General features: G+C 36.8%; 1 protein-coding gene across 21 annotated transcripts in view; it reads right to left on the bottom strand.

Annotated features, from left to right (window-relative positions):
• The window catches only part of Trol (terribly reduced optic lobes), a 141,812-nt gene that overhangs the window by 45,965 nt on the left and 71,303 nt on the right, over nt 1-24,544 (bottom strand). The window lies entirely within an intron of this gene.

Genomic DNA, 24,544 nt, shown 5'->3' with positions numbered 1-24,544 from the left:
AAATTTATTAAAAATTATTTTCAAATCTAGATATATTTAACAATAAATATTCTTAATCATCTCACAGTTATCAAATAAATTCTAATAAATCTAATAAATTCAATTTTCTTTCTAAAAGGTGCCAACTTGTTGAGAATCCTAGGTTCATATTGCGTATAAGCGAATTACGTTCGTGAAGAGTTGTGAAGAGAGATTGTTGTGCATGCTCTTCTTAAACGCTTACGAGATTCGCCGGATGCTACTTTGCCTTACAACGCACGAATAAACCAATAATGGGTAGGTCGGTTGTTTAATATAAATTCTGAGAAGGTTGTACATAGCGGCGGATAAGATTTCAAAGGTGGTGCAGTTGACAGTAAGAGGCGAGGATAAGGTTGCAAGATAAGAGGTTGTAGGTCGGATAGCGTTTTACTGCACAGACATCGCACTTCTCGTTTATCTCCTTGGCGTGTGTCGTCTTTAATTCTAGGAATATCAGAATATCATTACATTTCATATTTTTATAAGATTGTAAGGAAATAAAAAAACTCTGTGCATTTAATCTTCTAATTTAACGATACGCTTGGAAATATTTTTAAAATATATATGACTGTCCATTGAATTTAAAAAAAAAATTTTAATTATTTTTTTTTGCTTTTAATCGATAAATACTTGATATCGAGAAAAAAGGTCAAGAACTTTACACTAATACGTATCAGTCCTCGCGTTTCGAAACGGGTATTGCTTTCATTATTGGATTCCACACATCCCGATTCGCCACTTATTTTCTCGTATCGCACAAAGCCAATTGTTGTCACCGAACGATACACCCGAACCGCAAACAGTGGACGCAAATTTTTCGCTGGCTACTCGTGTGAGGTTCAATGCACGGATCACCTCGCTCGGATTTCGAAATCAGGAGCGCGCAATCGTTCGCGGCTATCCTATTTCAAATAAACATTCGTTCGCTCACAAGTCCGCCTCCGATTTCATTCAGGCCGGACGCGTGCTCGTCCGCTTCCACTTGCTGATCATCCGGTCAACGTAGCTGAGTCGCGTCACACTGGGGCTCGAACTGCATGAAACGGCATCTCGTTTTCGCATTTGTTCCATCGACTAATGCAAAGAGACACTTGTGAGCGTGGACGAATGATAAAGCGAAAAGTGACACGAGAGATGCGATGTTTGTCCTCCGATATAATAAAATCGACAATGACATTGATGCTTCATCGAATTAAACAAAGTAATTTTGCATGATATATAAAAGAGGCAACCACTATAAAAATTATATTACTGTTATATGTAAAATAGAATAAGTACATCGTGTAGGCGTATAGAAAAAAAATATAAATTAGCTAATTTTTATGCTGTTTCTTTAAAATTTCTAGCAAGTATTTTTATTTTTACTTTCAACACATAATAAATAATAAATTTTTATATACAAATATACGATAATGTATATTACTATTCAAAAATTGAAAACACTTCGTACATAAGTGTATGTTATATAAATGCATGATTTAAAGACACGTATACTGCTGAATCTTTTAAATTGCATAGGTAATTAAATGCAGGTGTTAGTAAACCGACGGTCACGCGATACACGTTAGAAAGAAAAAATGTAAGAATCCTCTAGAAGTGCACGACCAAGAAAAAAAAAATTGCGAAAGCGTGGTATTTTATCTCGAGTGTCTCGACAGCGAGGCCACAATATTGCATTCGTCGCTCGAGTCGCGCGGCTTTTAGGAAGGAAGACAGTACAAGTTACAAGTACAGAGAACAAGCGACGGCGACTGGCTTGCCGGGATTGATCACGTTGTATAACGACGACCGGGTATGCTTTGACATCGGAGATACACTGTCATTCGACAGCGGTGCTCGAACCGTTGGAATCGCGCGCGACGATGGCAACGCAACGACGCGATGCAGGCGCGGCAGGAATGCCCCTTAAAAGCCCTTTCTATTCCGGCGCACATTACGCGTTCCAGGGCAGCGTCATTGTTCAGGTATCTCACGTTACTCAGGTGGCCACCGAGTAGCTTGTCGTGTTGAAATTCGCACCGCGACCGAAGCGTGACTGCGCGCAATGCAAATCAAACTGGGGTTTGTTTATTAAACAGAGACCATGCGCTCTCTCTCTCTCTCTCTCTCTCTCTCTCTCCCACCCTCTTGACGGATCGACAAACCGAAAGCGCCATAAGTCAATAGGATCCCGAACTCGAGGGTTGAATCCTCCACGGTGTACACTTCATGATCCGCGTTTGTATTAAGAGATTTTCGCATGAACATTTTCCGCTCGACTCGCTTGCGAAGATCTCGGGTTTTAGAGAGATCCGTTTCGATTACAAGATATTAAGGATATTAATCGCAAAAGTGTAATAAATTTTACGTGCGAATAAAGTTAGCTCGCGTTTATACATGGATGGGATAAAAAAAAAAAGTGCAACGATAGTTATAAATGAGATTTTTTACATATAATATATATTTTTTAATTTTTTAAATTTGTTAGCAATCACAATTAGCTCCTATCTTTCTCTCATTTCAAATTTTCCAACTTAAAATTTATGCGATAACTTATCAAATTTTTAAAACTTTTGTAATACTCGTAATTATTATCATTTGTAGAAAGAAAAATGTTTTTTTTAAGTACTAATATCTACCCGAGAAAAAAATGAACATATTATGATTATATACAATTATATATAATTAAATCCGAAATTTGGCGCAATCTGACCATATGTAATATAATTTGTCCATATACATATAATTAAATCAGAATTTTGACGCGATGTGATTTGATCATATATAATAATATCTGAAATTTGGCGTGATATGATCTTATTTTTATATAATCATATTTGACTAGATCTGTTTTCATATATAATTAGATTTAACCAAATATGATTATATAAAGATGTGGTCATATAAGATCATGTCGCGCCATTTTTCGAATATTATTATATGTGATTATATAAAACATATGTTCTCAGATCTTTTTATATCTAATTATATGTGTTTATATTTGACCATATTATAACCATTTTTTCTTGGGTGTAGAAATAATCCATCTTTTAGATAATGATGTTGCAAAAAAAACTCATGATATTTTGACTTCCAGTTCATACAATATTCCGATGAAATATTCGTGAGCTGCGAGTAGCGACAATACAGCGACAGGAAATCCATGCCATAGATCAATTGTTAGCGGTATCAAAAATAAAATTGTGTCTCTTTGAATACTTAATGTTTGTGATATCAGAGCTATCGATGATGTTCCGCAATGTATTAGCGACGCGTCGGAAATGTGTGTCCCGCAGGTACATCCGATAAATCGTGGGCGATTGGGATCGAGGAAAGCATTATTAATCTATAGCGCACCGCTTTTGCTCGCAATTTTGAGTGCTTTTTACACACGTTATGTTTCAGTTGTTCGTTAAAAATTGCAAAAAAGATTAATATAAATACACTTTACTATCCATATATTACGCTATAACGTAACAGAAGTTTTAGTTAATAAACTGATACTGGCTAATAGGTTTACGCAAAACATATTCACCGACTAAATTTTTCTATTCATAATCCCAGTACATATAAAAGATCAAATGATGATTTCGCGTTTTAATAATGCCATTTAAAGTAATATAATACCAAAGAGCAATGTAATGTTTGGCGCATTAATTTACATTTCTGATATTTCAAAGTGCACGCCCGCAATCTTGTCGGCTCGCTGCTTTTCGCGAACATTCGGCTCCGTTAAAAGCTGCACGAGCTGTTGCACGCGATACTAATGTCGTCGTTACGATACGTCTAAAAACTGGATGCTCGTGACAAAAAGACGAAGGAACAGTACGCGGTACGCCTCATGCTGCTCTACTCCGGAATCCGACAAGCCAAGTTGCCGCTACCTCGTGAATTAATAAGAAGGGTACAGCAATTAAGTCTATAGAACGCTCGTCACATTTACGAGATTACGCGACGTTTCGTGCATGGAAAAATGTATATCGTATTCTTCAATGCGTAGACAATTGTAAATTAAAAAAATTGTACGTCCATATGTTAAAATTTTCTTGTGTTACCACGTTTTGATTACTACTTTGATGTAAAGTTAACATACAGCTGATGTGTTATTATTTTTATAACATTTATGTTAATTTCATAACTTAATACTTTGTGTATAAGTATGTCTTTTAGAAATGGTATGTTATTTTGAGCGCTTTTAATACATCATTAACAATTATTTCAAACACTCAACATGTTTCAAAATCAGTTTAACATTCTAAGAAAAGTTAAAATAAATTTGCGAGTAATCATGCAACTTTAAAATGTTCTATCAACATTTCTTACAAGTTATTGAAACTACTCTTTTATGTAGTTTTTAATTAATTTGTATGTTATTTTTACATCACATTTTTAAAGTCACAATAACAAAAATAAATGTAAAGTTTGTGTCAATTACTTAACATTTCTAATTTGTCAATAAGTGTAACGCACAACAAATAAATTATTTTAACTTAACTTAATTTAGCGTGGATTTTCTGGGACATGCAAAAAATGTTAAAATTAACATTTTATTTTTTACTGTGTGTACATAATTCTTTTTCTATAATTTTATTTAAAGAAGAAAGAGATTTTTCGATTAGATTTAACCGATATATTTATAATTTTTGGTAGATGAACATATCTTGAATTATGTTTACCGATCTTTACTAATTTATTCGCGCCTTTTTACAGAACGATACTGTATATCATTCCATAGATGTTTGCCAGACGCTTTTCGTATTCTCATAACAACAACTTGAAGATGTGCACTTTGAAATAGAAGAAGGCCAGCGCTTGCGACCTCGCAGCAGTCATCCGTCGAGAGAGCCACTATAGCCGTAAATTACACAAATAACTTCCCCGTATTCCTTCGCTACCGCGCAACATCTTTGTGGAAGCCCACCTTGTACACGATTCCGTGCATAATGCGTCTTTTGCGCGCTCGCGTTAATAAGAATTGTATCACGAAGAGAAAAACGATGGCGAATAGTGGAACAAAGATCGAAATCAGAAAAAGGAGTGGAAACTATTTCTGAAATTTAATTAGATAACACAAAAGTGGTATAAAGTAATTACTGAGATAAAGATTTAATTTGTACTTTTTGTTTCAAACGTATTTGTCTATGCAGGTTCTATAAATAGAATGATATTTACGGAATAATCCTTAAAACAATTTTACCTTGGCAAAAATTCAATTAAAGGCCACAATTTTTTCATAAATTTTGAATTTTCTTGACATTAATTATTATGCTTCATTAAAAATATCTCGAGTAAAGAAATTATATTCCTAAAAAAAGAAAACAGAATTTTTTTCAAATCGAGGTCAGAATATGTTATAACAAATTATATATTTCGTCTGACTTTTGTTTTAAAAAAAATTTTTTTTATCGAATAAAGTAAAATTATCGAGTTCTCTGTTTATAGATTGATAATCAAATTATTGAGTGCAGAATATTGCAAAATCGAGAACAATGCAATTGTATTCATCGTATAGGTGATCATTCGTATATCGTTACTGCTGGAACAAACGTTCTCCAAAACTATTCTGGAAAATTACCTTTACAGTAAAACCCTTAAACCAATTTACGCCTAACTAGATTTTATCGCTCTATTTCGATGATACGCTTAATTTATTGATTCACACAGATTCATAGAAAGATCAAGAAAGCCAAAAACGCTGTTTTTTAGGTTTAGTTTCGATTTTTATGTTAGCGAGGGATAAAAATCGAGGCAAAGACTCACTTGGAAGTCTACAAAGACCGCAATTTCCGAACTTTTCCTGTTTAAGCGCGTTAAGATTAAGAACCATAAAAGAATCGGCCCATAAAAATGTATATTGTAAACATGGGTCTTTGGGGAAACGCTCCGTTAACTCAAGGATAGTGGTGCAGTACCAGGGCATTCAGCCTCTTCTGTGCCGTGAAAAAGCCGCGCAAACTTTCCCATTTACCCACTTTACATGTATGGTGTTTCTCACTTAATATTTCACTCTTGCGAATTATCATCTTGTCTATATTTCGGCGCGGATGTTGTGCGAAAATTCATTTTCCTAGAATTCGTATTTATTTATTAATTGCATGTAACGTTAAATATACATTTAATACATATGAGAAAATTTATTACACTCTAAAAACGTTAACAAACATTCTCACAAAAACACTGTAAAAAAATTTGTTTTAAATTTTATCTATTTTATATTTATCAAGTACGAAATAAAATACATTATATTAAAAAATTAAACATAGTTTGACGCGAGTAATTTGTATAACTTTTTAAATACTATATTGAACATGGAAATTCCGCGTCGCTTTTCTTATGCTGCTGCATCTCAATTCAAGTAAAATGCCTTACACATCTTTAACGATGCAAATTGCACCGGAATATTTAACCGATCGTAAATGAGGATTTGCCAGCGGCGTTGCAGCCGCCGTAGTACTTCCATTAATCGCACCGCGTGCGATATCAACCGCGATATAATAACGTGAAATCCGGAAATCATATACATTCTTGGGAATTATATATATATGCGTCATAAAGCCGTGATGACTGTATAGGGCGCGCGTATATTTTTTTTTACGGTGTATAAAGCGCAATTAAAAAGCCGGCGGCGGGCGGCTGCACAGCCGCATTTTCATCAAATTAGTACTGCGCAACACCCAAGATTGCAGATGCCATGAACCCGTGATATTAAAAGCCGTTGTTATTATGTGTCATTATTATATTATTATTTGCGTACTAACTCTCCTCTACATGATTTGTTTGTTAATGGCAATTCTAATTAGACGGTACAGAAGCTAAATACATTCCGTTTAACACAGAAACACGCTTAGAAAAACGTCCATTCATATCTATTGATCTACACCTGTAATATCATAGCTTAAGTATATCCTCGTACTTAAGCACCATTCCTACTCATGTAATATCATTCATCTCGAATAGCCATTAGGCTCAAAGATGATAGGCAAGTATACCGGTTCTCTTACGCAAATGTCATGCAAATTATATTTTCGAATTACCGCGTAATTCGTAGTGATGGAATGCATAAAATTGCACACGATAGGATCGAAGTATCCGCGATATTATGGAAAATCGTTACTTCAACCAACAGCTGGGCGATGCGCCACGTGCGGTATTTCCATAAAAAAGACTCGCGTACGAGATTATTTATAATGGTACGGGGAAAAGAGAGAGCGAGAGAGAGAGAGAGAGAGAGAGAGAGAAAAATAACAGCGGGCATGTTTTTGCGTGTCGTCACTTAAAAAATCACTCTTGAGTAATTCATCTCGTCGCAACGACGTAATTTTAATGATGACAGAGCGACGGTATTTTTCCGCGGTGCTCAACGACGCGTACCGAAAACATGTATCAACGCCACCGGGAAAAACTCGGCGACGATATAAAGCTGAGCATATTAGCATGACAAGCAACGAGCATCAAATTGCCGGACCTAAAAGCCGACCCCAGAAAAGCGCAAGCCGCCGTCACCGCTCTACCCCTGCTAAATCGTCCGTGCGCTTCTAATGGACTTGCCGGCGGCGAAAGTTTCGTCCCGCTTGAAGATGTCACAGACGCGGGGTCCACGTGTGTTCGCGCACATATCCGTGTGACCACCCGGTAAGCGGTACCGGACGCGTGCGCGATTTTTTAAGATCTCGATTTTAAAATGCGTGTGTAATTGGATAGAAAAAAAAAAAGAAGGGACGCGTTTCCATTTTTTTTTTTTTTTTTTTCCCACCGAACGAGATGCGATGCTCTTGTCGCGCGACTTCGTTAATGCACCTGCAAAATGTGCTCCGCGTGACTTAGATTGGATGAAAAGATGGAGAGAGGCTCTTCCGCGTATGCATATATATCTATGTATTTATAAACACGAAGCACTTTAGAGTCTTGCCGATGCACAAATGCAAATCTTGATGAGGGACGGCGCAGGCGTGCATATGCGCATTCATCTACATTCGTATGTACATACATTCATAATAGTTGTGCATAGATTTGTCATGTATATGATAAATAGATATGTACACATTTTGATTTGACATAAATGATAACACACGGTCAGATCAGGACAGGTAAATGGCTAAAATAATCGAGTCGAGATCATTTTACGTGTCGCATTACGTAGGTTTTTTTTTTTTTTTTTTTTTTTTTTTTTTTGGGAGAGATACACATGACGATTAAATTGCCGATTATCTGCACCGATGATCCTCGCTGATGGATTATGGACAGATCATGGCGAAAGAGCACGTTAACTTTTCAAGCATTACCGGAAGCGGTCAACAGGAGTTCCGCATATGGCCCGGCATCCGCAGTTTAGTTAATATTATTGTCACATAGATGGTCACGATAATCGTTTTATAAGAATTAACATCGATTTTATAAGCGAATTTGCATGAAAAATCCCCTCTCGGCATACCATGCGGCGACTGCATATGACACGTACGTTGCATATATATGCATGCATGTATGCGCCGCACACCCATCCACATACAAATGCATGTATATATATATATATATATACACATACGACTTCTGTCACATGCATACGGTGCGCATGTATGCTGCAAGCGTACGGTGTCGCATATAAAATATATCTGCATCATAGATCGGGCAGACGCGCGCGCGTATGTGAACGCGAGACATAAAGTGTGGACGGCCGGGGGAAGGGGGGGCGTACGCCGGGGATTCGACATATTTTAGTGGGCGATTTGCAATTTAAATGTTATAATTAATGACGTCCCGTCGCAACGCGCGGCGAGCTGCATCGTTCGCCGAAAAGTGGCGAAAAAACGCCGAGCTTTAATAGGGCACCTCGCGCGCTTACAGCTAAAGCACGATGATCGCGCGAAAGTCCGGATCGGCCGATTTGGTTAAATCCGTAGGGAGAACGTGGCGAAATCTCTTGCGGTTATTCGCTTGAAAAATACGATGCTTTCATTATCCTTTGAATGGCGCGAGCGCACGATGGGAGCTCATATTAAATCGGCGCGTGAAATTTGCGTAAAAGATTCGCCGAGACGTTTTGGGAGGTCGATAAAATTATATGTAAGTATAACTTTACGAAATGAAAAATAAAGAGCGCAGTTAATGGAAAATATATGCACAATCCTATCGAATATCCGAATGACTTGAAATACAAATATGACGCGATATTCTTTTGCAAGAGTACCTCGTGACCGAGCGAGCTCGATTGCCCCGGGGGGGTCGCAAATGCATCTCCTAGTAATGTATTTTCATTTAAATCCATAAGAGCGGATTACATATCCGCACGAATGTTGTTAACATTATTACTTTTACGTCATGGTTACTTGAAACCACACGGATAACATATCTGTCGTATAACTGCGACGAGTCAACGAGGCATAATTAATGCTTCGGTCACGGAGTCATTTAATCCATTTAATAATTCCACTGTTTAAATGTTTACATGGTGGCGGGACGCTCTCAGCATTAATGATGCGTGAATCCAAAACGGCTTAATTGAAGTCTCCCGTAACCATAGTCTATTTTTAGAGCACTTAAACCTCTGACAAAATGTTTTATGTAAAGCGCAAAACCTATATATCTTGCGTTAATATTTTCACCAAATTAACATTATTTCTGATCTTGAAATAAAGATGAAAAAGAGTCACTAAATTCATGTTCAATCAAAATTTCGCCAAGTAATAACGAAGAGGCGTTACCTGTCTGGAGTAGGAAGATAAATGCAATTTTAGATTTTTCAATCAATTATTAAATGAGAAATGATTTCAGACTCGTCTTCTCGTTCGAAATTTCTGTTGTAATATTAATAATCTCGATAATATTGCTTTATCAGTCTGATTAGATATTAAAAATTGTGGATTTCGTGCATTTCTTCAGTCGCTTTTCAATCGTAAGCTTGTGCAGCAACTTTGACGATGCAATCAAAGTCCCCTATTACCCACGCGAATTTCGCGTAACAAGATGCATGCGCTTGCAGCTTGCACGACGGCTATAATCGCTACGTATACAGCAGGTTGAAATATCGACAGCGCGCGGGCGTATACGCGCATACAAGGTAACTAGAAAGTAACCCGGTCGACCTCCCGTTATGCTATTTTTTTTGCGTAGCTATACTCCCGCCGGTGATGGACTCCTGTGATCGAGTCAATCGCTAACCTGGTGGCGTAAACGATGGTGTATCCACGCAGCGCAATCGCGTCAACAATCGAGCCGAGCACGGCGCGTCGCAATCGATAAGACGATTGTAATTTATCGTGCCCCGATGACGACGATCTTTTTTACTCCCGGTGTGGTCCCGCTGAAAAGGTCGCGGCTGACTAATGGGAATGTCGCCGTGAATGGAGGCTTTGAAAATAATTCAATGTACCTCGATTAAATACGATTCTCGAAGTAAAGCGTGAGTGAATATTGCGCTTGCCACGTCACGCGATGATCTCATATTATTTAAAGATCGTAAAAGCAAGGCATTCCAAACTTACGGGTTAACAGAGTTCCTCCCTATTAATATAATAGAACGCGCGGAGAAGGCGAAAATTAAAGTGCGCGTCCTTTTTATCGGCTAATTAACATGCAAAATGTGAAGATGTAATTTGTGCATGCGTGAACTGAAATGAGTCATCTTCCATGCTTATCGCAATAAAAAGAATCAGCATGGGCGTATGTCGCGCGCTCATTAATTCCCCACACGCGCACGCTCTTTATGTCACACACACGTGCGCGCGCACGCGCGCGCGTACGTCTTGCCCTTGTGTAAAATTATTTTTATTATCGTCCGCGCGATCCTATTTCTCGGGGAAAAACGAACCTACTCGCTTGCCTACAAGCGGAAGAAAGAAAATACGAGAGCAAGAGTGCATTTTACGGCAGTGCACCTAGCAACGTAACTCGATTGGCAGCCACGCACATTAATGAACGGGACGCGGGCCGCTGATTCAATCTCGTAGTCATGTGTACGTCGAAACATAATCGCAGGTATATGTGTTTCGAGTCAAGGATCTTTTAATGTCAATCGTCGCTATATTAATCGCCCAGCCCATCGATGCACGAGCGCGTAAAAAGAGAGAGAAAGAGAGATGCGACATAAAAGAGAATATATTATAATTCCAAAGGGCTATTCTATTCGACCACGCATCCGCAATTTCTCTCGATACTTAACGAACGGGAGTGATGGTCCCGTTGTGTTCATCGACCGAGTTAGCGTCTCGTCGGAATGTTGATCGCGTCGCGTGCGGATCGCGACGCGATAAGGAACGCGCGAGCGAGCAAGCGAGCCTCGCGGAGAATGCACGTGGAAAGGGAAAGGACTTTGATGTAAAATTGCACGTTTCTTGTTGCCGTTTTCCCTGAATGCCCCCGGTGGCAGTGCTAATTTGCATCGACGGCGATGCAATTAAGATGCGCGACACGGGCGTGCGAGAGTCGCCGGAGAGCGTTACGCCAACATATTAAATTAAACAAATGCGATTGGCGGCGGATAAAAATAAAATTATTAACACATACAAGCATGAGAGTTTACTGTATTATCTCAATTATTAATACATCGGAGAGCTCGGCGAAGAAAAATTATTTAAATAATTAAGTCCTGAATAGAGAGGAGATATAGGGCGAGCATATCTGATTTTTCAATTATAAATATTTTAAAAATAAGTATTTTAATAAATAATGCAATATCTAAATTAATAAATGTTTAACGTAAATAAATCGCATTAGAGATTCCACCTCTTAATTAACATTGTGATAAATTATACTATCCATTTTTTATGGCAAAGCTTTTATGTACATTTTCAATTGTAATTAATGTTTTATATGTTTTGCCACTATTATTGTGATAAAGAGATTTAAACACAATTTTCTTGTACCCGTGGATATTTTTACTTTTGCTATTTCACGTAATTCATAATAAAAGTCTTAATGTAACTTTTATTCAATGTAAGATACCAATTTACAAATTGGTATTGAAATAAAATTCTACATTACAAAGAGAAGAAATAGAATAGAAGAATCGAAAGTATCTAAATACTTTTAAAGATGACGTATCGCGACAACGGAGCGAAAATGGATACATGAGGATAACTACTCGAGACGAAATGAGATATGACGCCGCGAGATAAAAATTATCCGCTGACGAGTTTTCTATCTAGCATTTTTTCGCAAGTATACGATTTCTGGTACTTTTTTAACTCTTCTCGATGATCAGGACTCTCGAAAGTCATTTTCTCATTACGCATACCATACGTTTGATCGCTAAATGTAACCATATGGTTTCTTAATCCGGAATAATCCACAGCATGATCCGTATATTAGATAAATCAAAGTCAGACGGTCACGATGTTCAGCGTTAAATATAAATACAAGCTCTTGTCTTCTGTTCTTGAGACGATCCACGATTGGCAAGTACAAATATATTCCACCGTACTGAATCATACTATCTTGAAGACATATCTGGCGCCGGAAAAATTCTCGCGATTATTGTTTTAACAAATACGCGTGTTACATCATATCTAAAAATAAACAACGTAACACATCGGTGCTTGCGATAAGTGTTCTTTTACATCATTCATGTACAGTGTAACAGCTCACCTCACGCGTTAGAGGCCATAAATAAACACACCATCGTCCACTCATCCCGAATGATCGACAGGGATTAAGATGCGCGCGTTAACGAGGCTTTATGTTTTTTCCGTCTTGGATTCCGCTACAGTTTGCGTCTCTTTATCGATTTAACCCTATAAAATTCTTTCGCGACTGATAATGCGTATCGATTCCTCTCCTTTTCCACTTGCATTTACAGATAACATAACACAGATGTTTCTTCACACATATTTCTACAGTGTATTAACACATAAATTACCCGTTGCGAATCTTGTAATGATGTACGAATTATGTCTTTCGCTGTAGCGTCATATATGTGTACTCAGCTTGATACGGTATCTCGTTGTCTTTCGTAAGAGCGCGCAGAGATGCAATAAAGAGAGTATAATTTAATTTTTTGCCGCCTTATATGCCGCGCGTTTTCGCAGACTCGACGGTAGATGCGGACGAGTGCAGTAAAAGCTGATGCGTTGTATGAAATATGCGAATAAGGATACCTGGAATGTAGATAAAGAGGTATCACGTGACTCTCAGTATCTGACAAGAGTAAAGTATTCACCAGAGCCGCAAAGAGAGGAACTTTACAGACTTTTGTCTCTCGTAAAAAAAAGAAAAAAAAAAATGAAAATCCATGCTCTCTCTCGCGCGCGAGAGAGAGAGAGAGAGAGAGAGAGAGGGAGGGAGAGAATGCCCAACTATTGCATCGACAAAAAATGTCAACAATTTGCCTTCGTGAAGGATTTTTTTTTCTCTCGATATTGTCCTTCTCAATTTCAGGCCATTTGTTTAAGCCTCTATTTCCGCCTCACATTTTCGTTCGCAGACTAAAAAGCTCGCGAGAGCAGCCGGTAAAAATTTTTACGATTACGTCCACTGTATTTACGATATGATAAGCAGGAGTGTATAGTTTGAAAATTATGGGCTATGAGATATAGAAATACAGCCGCGAGAATCCATTCGATTCAGTTGCTTCAGTAATCTTTGGCACGAAAAGTCTTCGCGATTTACGAGTGATTCGAATAATTGATCTTAAAAACCTTCGTATATATCAGCAAATATATATTAATAATTCTTGAGGATTTTTATATAAATATCTAAATAGAAATTATATATTGCATTTATTTAAAAAATTAAAGAAATACTTTTTATGCTGTTAATTATTAAATTATTTTGAATTAAATAAAATTACATTGTATCAGTTTTATTCTATTATTGTATCTGTTAACGATTAAAACATACAACACGATGCACAATTCTAATCCTGTCACCAATAGAACGACGCTTTAAAAACATTTTGTCAAAAGATTTATAGGAAATCCGAGAGATTACGTGTTTCTATGGGGGATGACCCGAATTGTCGGAATCCACGCGTGTAACGGAAAGATGGCGATTCGTCCGGTTTATTGACCTCTCGTTATATTGACAGTTTAAAAAGTGGATCAATCGTCGAATGGACAAACGCGAGAGAGCGTGTATAGTAGCAAGCTTGGGGATGAGGGAGGCGGCGGTAGACGTGCCAGACGAATTCTAAATACAATTCTGAGACAGAGAACATGCGGCCGTCCGTCAGTTATCAAATAAATGGCGGCAAAGAGGAGCCGGCCGGCAATGGCCAGGTTGGAAAACGATAGCGCGCAACGGTTATGAAATAACGATCGCCGGGGCTCGTCGGTCCACAACGTGACACGTATACACGACCCGAACATTTATTTATCGACAATTCGTTTTACCTGGTCCGTTATTTACGGCACTCGTGGGCGGAGAGAGAAAGAGAGATAGAGAAGAGAGGAGAGGAAAGAGGGAGACAGTTGGGCCGGTTATCATATCGTCGTCGAAACATCGGTCGAGCACCGGACATCGTAGTTACGTCAATCTCCTACATCCGCCAGCCCTAGCAACCCTTCGTCATGAGTCCAAAATTTGCTAGATATATATTATATAAATTGATGGAATATAAAGATTAAGCCGTTTGATTTTTAGAAAAATTCTTGCACCACGAATATGCAGCACATCTCGTTATTAATTATTTATTACGTAATACATAGAAAATGATAAATGGTTAATTACGTGCGTATTAAAGGTTTTACTAATAAAAGGTTTCCTGCTTTTTAGTCAATGCTGAATTTACGTAGAATTATGATTAAGGTCCGATATATAAATAAGACGTATTTAGCATCGCAGCAAAAAATGATGAATGTTAAATGAATTCTCTTTTTACAAAAAGTTTTCACCCTAGTAACATAAGATTCTAAGCTGTAATTTATCGATTGTGTCGGATAAGGTTAAATTAATTTTCAAAAGGTTTTTGTAATTTTGAAGTAAAATAAGATGAGTTAATGTTCTAGTCATTAACTTTTTGTACTCGATATAGCCTTGACATATACTTTATATTGTAGCTTTTACAGGCTCTAACACATACTTTACATAATTTTTAAAGCAAACTATTCTCTCTCATTATCGTTATCGAAGCATGGTCAACTGGCATCTTGTTATCGGAGCTACGCACTTACTTATGCAAATTGTATGTTTCTAAATAATTCATTTGCAAATGTAGAATTCTGTACGACGGTAGTCGTAATACCCTGAAATATTTGACGGATGTCATGATTTTTTTAACTGATTAGACGCACCTTAAAAATACATAACGCTCTGCGCGTCGATTAATTAAGATAGATGAAAAGCCTTAATTAACGACCATTACATTATTAAATTTTGCAACGGATTCCATTGAACATTGCCAAAACGTCATGCCATGTGGAAACATTTTTGTTGTATTTTAATTGAGATTAGATTTCTCCCAACCAACGAGAATATCGAAGCGTGAGAGACAGCGCGCTTTTACATTACTTTCGATATAAATCGTGCGGCATTACTCGTGACTTCGAAACGCTTTCGACCTTCGTTATTCACCGGGTGTAATTAATCTCGCTTAACTCACGCGTCGAAGACGGAGGAATCAGAGAGTAAAAGTAGCGATCCCACATTGTCAGCGATAAATGTATCCTGCCCTACCCTCACTGCGTAAAGTGCACTTCTACTAGTTGCGGCTTTGCACCTTTCTTTTTTTTTTTCGCGGCGGCTGCTGAATGTAAATGGCCAAGTTAACGCGCGTGCACACGTGTGTTATGTCACCGGTGCGAGCGTGCGCGCGCTCCAGCTCGGTGAGTTCATCGCGAGAAATCGAGATGCACATCACGGAAAATAAGTGACATCATCTAACATATATTGGAGTCGCGGAATAGGATCGTACGTTTTTAGTCTCATCGATGAATTCGGCTGCAATTTTAGCGAATATCCGGAAATAATTTCGCGCACAAATCGCAGTTATAAGCCATGAATGCACGACGCACATTTCTATTATTCATACGCATATGTAAACCGTGTATTACGTCGTCCGCCAACTATTCATAATTAAATCTACTTATGTATCCAATTGTATGTGTTATTTTAATTAAAATGCAGTATCATGAATTGGAAATCCTGCTCCATATTTCGCTCATACCCGCGAGCGAGACGACTCATTCGGCTTCAAGTTAATTTAAGCGACGCGAGCGTGACGCGAGGCGAAGTGAGCACAATTAAAGCGCGGCGTGCAAACATTTTGTAAGACAACTGATGTTGAGTCGCCGCAATTCCTTGGAAACGATTTGTTGCCTGTCCCTCATTGAGGAGGCGGATTAAATTTCACGATTGCCCGACAAAATGTCAAACAGCACGGTCAGTGATGGCGTGCGTTCAGCGGTAACTTCTCCAAGGGACAATGCGAGGGCGGATATATGTATATCGTACGTGGGAGAGCCGTTTGTTCTTCAAGCAAAGAAGACAGATAATACCAACAATAGTACGTGTTACGAATTCTGTGTCAATGTCAGAAATTCGCTCACGCTCGCAGAGAAGCGTGTCGCAGATCGGTGCAACGAGGATCGGCGGCCTCGTTACTCTACTTCACCGCAAAGCTAATTAAGCATTCTGATGAGAATAGGATAATAAGGCTATCTCGAATGGCCGGGAATGAATTATTGTTGCGAGAAGAGCGATGATAAATTTGAATATCTATTTCGACTATACAACTGACACGTAAGTCTATTGAACATGATTGTTTTCTAAAAATATAAGCGAATGTAAAAGAATTTTTGGCAATTTATGCAATGTGTATATACTTTATGCAACACCGTATGTATTTACTTCCTCATCTCGCATAAGTCGATTCTCACCGTTAAATACTTAAATAGCAACAGTGTACAGTATATGTTGAAAAATTTACGGATGATATCGACAGTCAACCAAATAGGATCATACAAATATTTGGTTACAGCGCGCCGTATTCTGCCGATAATCCATTATGACGTGAAATTTTTAGTATGCTCGCCGACCGATTTTATCAGTAGCAAACTGTATCAATGTTATAGTAAGAAAAAAATAGATCGTATAAATCGCAAGTGAAATCCCAAAATAAAGATCGCTTTATTGTTTATTTGTGCTAATTAAAACTGTTATGATTTTCATGGCGCGCGATTTAGAGGATAAGAATTATATATGCTTATGTCCATGTTTGGTGCTTCAATGATTCAGACTCACGGTTCTATTGGCTATGGCTCCGAGAATTCTTTCGGCTGTTTAAATTTAGGCATCCATGTCATTCAAGATCGATTACACCCATCGTATTTCAAGCACGTTTCTCAACATTGTGTTATAATCTTGGACGAGGGTAACAGCTTCGGTAAATTTAGGATTGCGTCACCGATCTCTGAACGTCAGTTTCTCTCGCCGTGACACATCCACCTCGATAAATCGCGCTGGGATGAGACCGGGTGGAGATCGGATACAGCGTGGGTGATCCGATACAGCGACTCGTGTGTGTCAAGCGTGGGAGCCATAACGGGTGCCACAAAATCTAACGTTTAACGCGCCTGATTCCTGGAAGCATTTGCGATCCGGCGCTGTACTCTTCTCGCGACGCTTATGCAACCGTTTGAAGCTTATGGTCATTGGGTGTCGCCACGGCTATCATCTGCATGCGTGACGCTACCTTTAACGCCGCGTTCCTTTGACGTCCGTCTTTTATGACGATCTTGCGGCAGACAACGTATCGGTTCCAGTTATAATCGTGCGTTTTGCTTCTGTATATTTTATCTCTTATTGCCGCGTGGCGATGATATCATCGCAAAGCTTGATTCTTTGTGAATGTTTTGAATGATAATTAATTATATCTGATGGATGACTATATTGCCGGTATTAGACACAAGTAATTTAAGCAATTGTTTCGTGTATATTTTTAAAACACTTATTATTTTTAAAAAATTCACGAATTTCTACAGATAATTTAATTATTTTATAATAAAAAATGCATCAACGCGAATAAATTTACAAGGTTGCGTATGTGTTAAAAGAAAGTCTATATAAGTATGCAATAATAAATCAATTAGTCGATGTTCAAAATACTTTTGTAAGTTGAAATATTCCAAAACAAAAATAGCGATAAATTTAAATAAACTGTTTAATTATACGATTAATCAAATAAAGTAACTTCTTGTTAAATTAAATGAAGTCTAGACAAAAAACGTGCTACATTTCGTCTTCTTTAATGACAAATCGGAGAAATTAATCTTTAAATCTTGTTACGATTCAAATATTTATATCATTTTCAAGTTCCACGAGTATATCGTTATCAAATAAACAAGAGTTTATAACAAGGATAATAAATTAGAAAGGATTGAAATTGACAATGAGCTAAAAGCCGAGCGCAAGATAATTAGCGCGAAAATAAAACTATTATTAGCAAATTTAATAAACATTTCAATTCGGATCGTCCTCAGTTATTGTAATGAATTAGATATCGCACTATTCCGATCACATAAAAAGTTTTAACTCATTTATTATGCAATTTATTATGCAATACTTACTCGGTTCTTATTAATTATCAATTTTATTTGTCTTATTTCATAATAGTCGGAATCTTATGGTTTTCATGTGTCGACAAATAAGTCAAAGAATTCAGAATTTCGATTAATAACTTCATGTATCAAGGAAATTAAATGCAATCCTTGCACACGTCACGCGTTTTATGTTATATCTATTTTCATCTCTGCTGACCGGAAGAGCGTAACACCTACTGTATCTCGTGTGAGAACGTGAGTGAATTGTTTCACGCTTAAGACCTTACGTAAATCCATGATAGAAAAAGGAAACTTGCTTGTGTCAGTTGTTGTTTACAGTGGTTGTAGATCCATTAAATAAAAAACACTGTCTTTATGCATATTAATGTAATAAAAAAATTATCTTTAGTATAATATTTAGCACATAGCGTTACAGATAATTAATTTGACAGATGAAAAATATGGGACGTATACATTATAACTTTAAATCAAAATTATTTATGAGCGGTAAAATCGCTCGAATACTAAAATGAAAATTTTTATAAATTCGTTAATAAAACGTAACGTGATTTCAAGATTTAAAAGAATCAAAGGGACATGAATAATTGGTGTAACCTCTAGACAATTCTTCGTAGAATTAAAGTTTTTTTTTCCAATTTGCGATGGCAGTTTTAGATCGAAGATGAAGCGAGCGCAAGAGATACGGGGATTTTGAGGCGCGGAATCTGTATCTGTACGGTCTGGGATGCGAACAAAGAAAAATACATCGGATAAAGATGTATCATCGATTACATCACGGGAGAAATATCTTAACCGTAACACTTGCACGCACCTACACGTCCTGTTCCAATATGCATTAACCCGTACGGTGCGCCAAGGTAAACGCGGACGAATAATTTATTGTACCGTCACGACTTACGATATCGAGCGTCCACTATTTACCGTTTCAGTACGTACAATATATATATATATATATATATATATATATATATATATATATATATATGTGTATATACATCGTCTCGCCTTCGAAACAAGCCTCTCGTCGCCAGGTCGAGTCTGCTGTGCTCGGTCACGACGCGATTGCACTTAGCGACAAACTTGTATAATCGGCCGTCGTGGCGAACGCACTGTCAAGCTCGAAAGTTGTTGCGCCATGATTTGTCACCGAGCTATTGGAAAGCTGTGATACAGTGTAGCATGTGTGACATGCAGTTATGTGTACGTTTGTAATAATCAAAGAATAAAATATTGCACCGAATTAAATTCTGATCAATAAATTGGTTTATTAAATCCGGATATGCTAGTATCATTTATTTTTGTCAATATTAATATTAACGAGAGCTCTGTAATATATAAATATATTAATGGATATTTATTGTGTATATATATATATATATATATATATATATATTTTTTTTTTTATTTATTTATTTATTTATTTAATAATAAATGTGCATGTGTGTGCAAATATATATATATATATATATTTTTTTCTTCATTTTATATAGTATGTACTATGATTGTATTTTTAAGTGCGTCTGCAGAGACTGTTTGTTCCAAGCACATTTAGAAATACAAATATAAAATATCGTTCAGTAAACAATGAATTATACATAACAAGAGATAGATAAATATGAATAAAAATAATATGAATTAAAAAAAAACATTTACGTTATTAAAAAATCAGAAATTTGAAGACCGTGTAAGAGAAAGAGTATGCTGTAATTAATTTACGAAGTAATCTTTTCCATTTTTATCCAATGTAATGTATTTTTCGTATAATCTAAGAGAACTCACACATTCCAGGAAATGAAACAAATCTCTACTTTATTCTATCCAACTCTAATTAGCACAGTCATCGAGCTATGCAATCGCGTGCTGGATGAAGAGGCGAATGATCTAGGCATGTCATGCGTGAAGAAATTCCGCGATGACGGTCTATTCATTCGACAATGAAGCGGAGAAGTGAATCTTTGGGTCGGCGGCCGCTCCTTGCTCCTCGTAAATATCGTAATTCAAATGATTGCGATGCTTACTCGGTTGCACATAATTGCGACGAGAGCTTGCGGACCGACAATGATGAGAAGCAACGCTTGCGCATAGAGTGTAGAGCCAATTAAAAATCGCTTAACAAGCGTTACACCGATGATATTCGGGTTAGGTAGGGAACCGACCGGGGATTTACACCTTGAAAATTATGAATCAGCATACGACGCGGATCGATGATGTATCGGCTGATGTATGACGCGTTTCTCTCTCGTCTCTTTAGATATTCTTATCGATTATAAGATATAAGGATCTCCGTGAGAATCCTAGTAATTAAGGAAAAAATGATCTCATGCTATTGACCACATTTTTTTCTACTCATTACACTCTCTTTGAATTGTATCTTTCATCGATCTTCGAACGAGATAGAAACTGGAGGAAGAGGGCGAGAGGAAGAGAGGAACAGCAGAATTTGATAGACTATAGGGAGGGTTGTAGTCGTGTGCGATGGTGGAAAGCCGCGACTACGTGTGTGTTCCTAGTAAAGCATGTTTACTTCGAGGGACGCAAAAGGCAGCCTCAAATCTAATAAGTCCCGAGAGCAAATATCTCTACGGAGGAAAACGTCGTTTTACCATGGTGGATATATTTCTGACATTTTTTTTTTCGTACATTACGCGGTGGTTCTTCGTGGGCCGCGGAATATCTGGCGATTTTCTTCGACGATCGTCGCAATCAATAAAGTTTATCACGCGACTTTTACTCGATGATAATTATAATAAGCTTCTGCACAATAGGAGCCTGAAAAGTGTTATAAAAATATTCAAAATGCATTCCAGTCTTACGGACACGTGACACTTTTTTAAAAATTCTTTTCTGTTTTTTAGGACATTTCTTTATTTTCTATTTTTTTAGATGTATTGATATACTTGATGGGAATAGATAAAATAAATAGAAATATTATGTATAACTTTAAGTCAATAATTATTTAGCGAATATCACAATTATAAAATTAACTGCCACATATTCCGAAAAACCTGTCAAGTAACATTGGTTTTCTAAAAGTCGATCGTTCAACTTTTATATTCATTGGGCCACCGATAACCGATACGCTTTTTCACTTTTAACATAAAGAAATAATGTAACATAGAAGAAATTATCGTTGCATAAAGCTCTGGGACAAAAATGATGTTCGAAAAAGTGTCGGACGATATGGTGAAAATATCCAGAAACCTGCTAAACGTTGTCCCTATATATCCGAGAAATTGATAGTTAGAGGGTGAACCAAACGCGCCGCGACAGGAAACCATCGATATTTAAGGGGAGGAAAAATACTCGGTCGAGTAAACATCGCGTTGCTATTGAATCGTTTCAGTCGTTCGATCTCTGGCGATCTCGCGATCTCGAGATCTTTGTGCACCGCTGCGTCCTCCGCGAATCGGAAGTGCTACGTCATAGTCGGCAGCCACTTCCGGTCTGCAATGCATCCTCGAGAGGATGGGTTTCACACGGCAATTCGTTCAACCGCATCCCACGCGAGATCGATAGATCGAAGGTCCTCGCACGGAGCCACGGCTATACGAATTTATGGCATTAATTATCCGCACCTTCACTCATTTTTTTTTCTGATTCCTTCGCCGATATCGAGAGGCGAAGTTGAATGATACACACTCGTCCGTAAATAGAAAAACGCTCAGCTTTTTTTGATCGAAACGATCTGAATTGCTCTTCAGAACAATTACAAGCTTGTATGTCATTCGAAAAGTATTTGAATCTCATAATTGAATTCGCTTGTATGTACTAGTGCAAATTAAAGGTTGTTGTACAAATTTACAATACCATAAGTAAAAAGTACATTAATTAATATTACAAGTTATTATGACTTGTTGCGAATAACGATAATAATGAATGATATTACTCATAATATCAATTATTTTATTGTTTTAATTACTTACGCTATTGTAAAGTTTGCCTTTAATATGGACCAATGTATTTTAGTGTATCCAACCGAATTCGCTACTGAATGGACTTTGAAAAATGTTTAATAAAATATTTAATGTACAAATATAATACGATATATGCATGATATATATTTTAGTCTAATTTGATATATAAACGAACCAGGATTAATTTTTTTTATTCCAATAAAAATTATTCTTGCTATTCCGAAATTATTTCAGAGGAAAAAAACACGAGTCATACGCGATGACACTAGGGGCAGTTACTATATTGATAAACTAAATCGGGATTGTTATCGGAATATGCAAGAAGCGCAATTAATTTAATATATCTGTAATGTAGGCACATACGCATTAATAATTAATAAATAAAATTTATATCATAATAAAATTATATAAAAATGAATTTTTGATTCAATATCATCACATGGGATTTGTTATGCACATCTGTTTGCACTTTTTATAATGCAATTTATTTATAATGAACAGATATGTCAAATATCACACAATCGAAAGAAAAAAAAGGAACTAGTACAATCAATATCCAAATATAACACACAGTTATTATCATCATCGTTATAAGACTCGACCAGTGACATGCGCGATGGAAGGCGACAAATTATACAAAGATAGCATCTGTGTCAAATATATCTATTAAAATTAATTGCTTATCAATCATACTGTTTATTTCGATGTATATAATGCCACAGTTAACATTTTAATGATCGCATTTGAAATCGTTATATTATTACAGGGTTACATTAATTTGTATCCGTATTACGTTTCATCGTCCGTATTGCATTTCAAAAATTACGACTTACGCCATTTTCAAAATAAACGGTCAAATATGCCGGCGTTTCGACCTCGATTCTGTTTAACAAAACGAATGTTTGAAACGCGAGAACAGAGTTAGAGAACACCTTCTCGGATCTTCCGCTTCTCCGACACACTAACGAGTCTGAAAACTATTTAAGTTGGTTTCAATGTGCGAGCAGCATTGCCGATCAATCGTCTTTCCGCGCTTTCCATCTTGTGTACCTATACGCGCATTCGCGCTTGCTTGAGCCGAAGCAACAATAGGGAGAAGCCGTATTTTCATTTAGATAAGAACAAATTTGTTTTGAATTTCGTCGCGAAACTATCGAAGATCGTTCGAGTGAATCGGCCCGAGAAAAGGCAGACGAACGTGTATTTGGTGAACTGATCGCATAGACACACCCGGTGACCAATATTTACGGCTATCCTTCATTTTTAAGAGGCAAAATGTTTTTGCGCATGACAAATGTTTCCGTAAAATTGGGGAGACATGCGCAAATAAATAATATAAAAATTATATTGTGCTAATGTTATGAATTTTTTTTATTTATTTTTTTTTTTAAATTAAAAATCCACGCTTCTTGTTATTAGCAAATTTAAAGCTGGACTATTCTTGCTTAAATTATACACGATATATTAATAATACAAAGTTCTAAGTCTCGTAAATTCTGACATCAGCTTGAGTTGGAAGTTCCTTAAACTCGTAATTTTACAAGATTGAGCGCGACAATAAAATAAGCACAAAACATTTCACTTGTGAAATGGAAGGGTAAATCTCGCGATAAATGAAATATTTTAATTGTACAATCGGTAAAAAATCGGATCCTTTAACAACGACGTTTTATCTATGCATTTGATTTCTTTGACAAACTTGAGACGCTTTTTTCTTTGAAATGTCTCTTCTGTTTGAATTTCATTGAATTTAAATACATTTGCCGACGTAACCGAATGGTCACGGAATAAATGCGAATTTTTTCATTCCCCTTCTACTCTTATGCCTTTTTTTTACTCTTTGCGTCCGCGCTTGCTCGTCACTAGTAATATTCAATCACTGAATTAATTAAACGATGTTAATCGGTACACTTCGATTGTACTTACTGGAATATTTTTTACTATCTCTCACATTTTAAAGCAATTTACGATTGCAAAATTGATCAAATTGTTATTTATTTTTATTACCGTTACGCAAAACTTTTGTTTTTCCAATCTTTCAGAATTGAATATTTCTGTCAAATTTTCGAAAGATCTGTTATAAATATGATGTAATAAAGTGACAGTCCTTTTTTTGTTTTAGTTTATAAATAAACAAAATAT

The sequence above is a fragment of the Anoplolepis gracilipes genome, chromosome 11 (genome assembly GCF_047496725.1).
Source record: "Anoplolepis gracilipes chromosome 11, ASM4749672v1, whole genome shotgun sequence".
NCBI classification, from domain to species: domain Eukaryota; kingdom Metazoa; phylum Arthropoda; class Insecta; order Hymenoptera; family Formicidae; genus Anoplolepis; species Anoplolepis gracilipes.
This window is presented reverse-complemented; position numbering and strand designations above follow the sequence as displayed.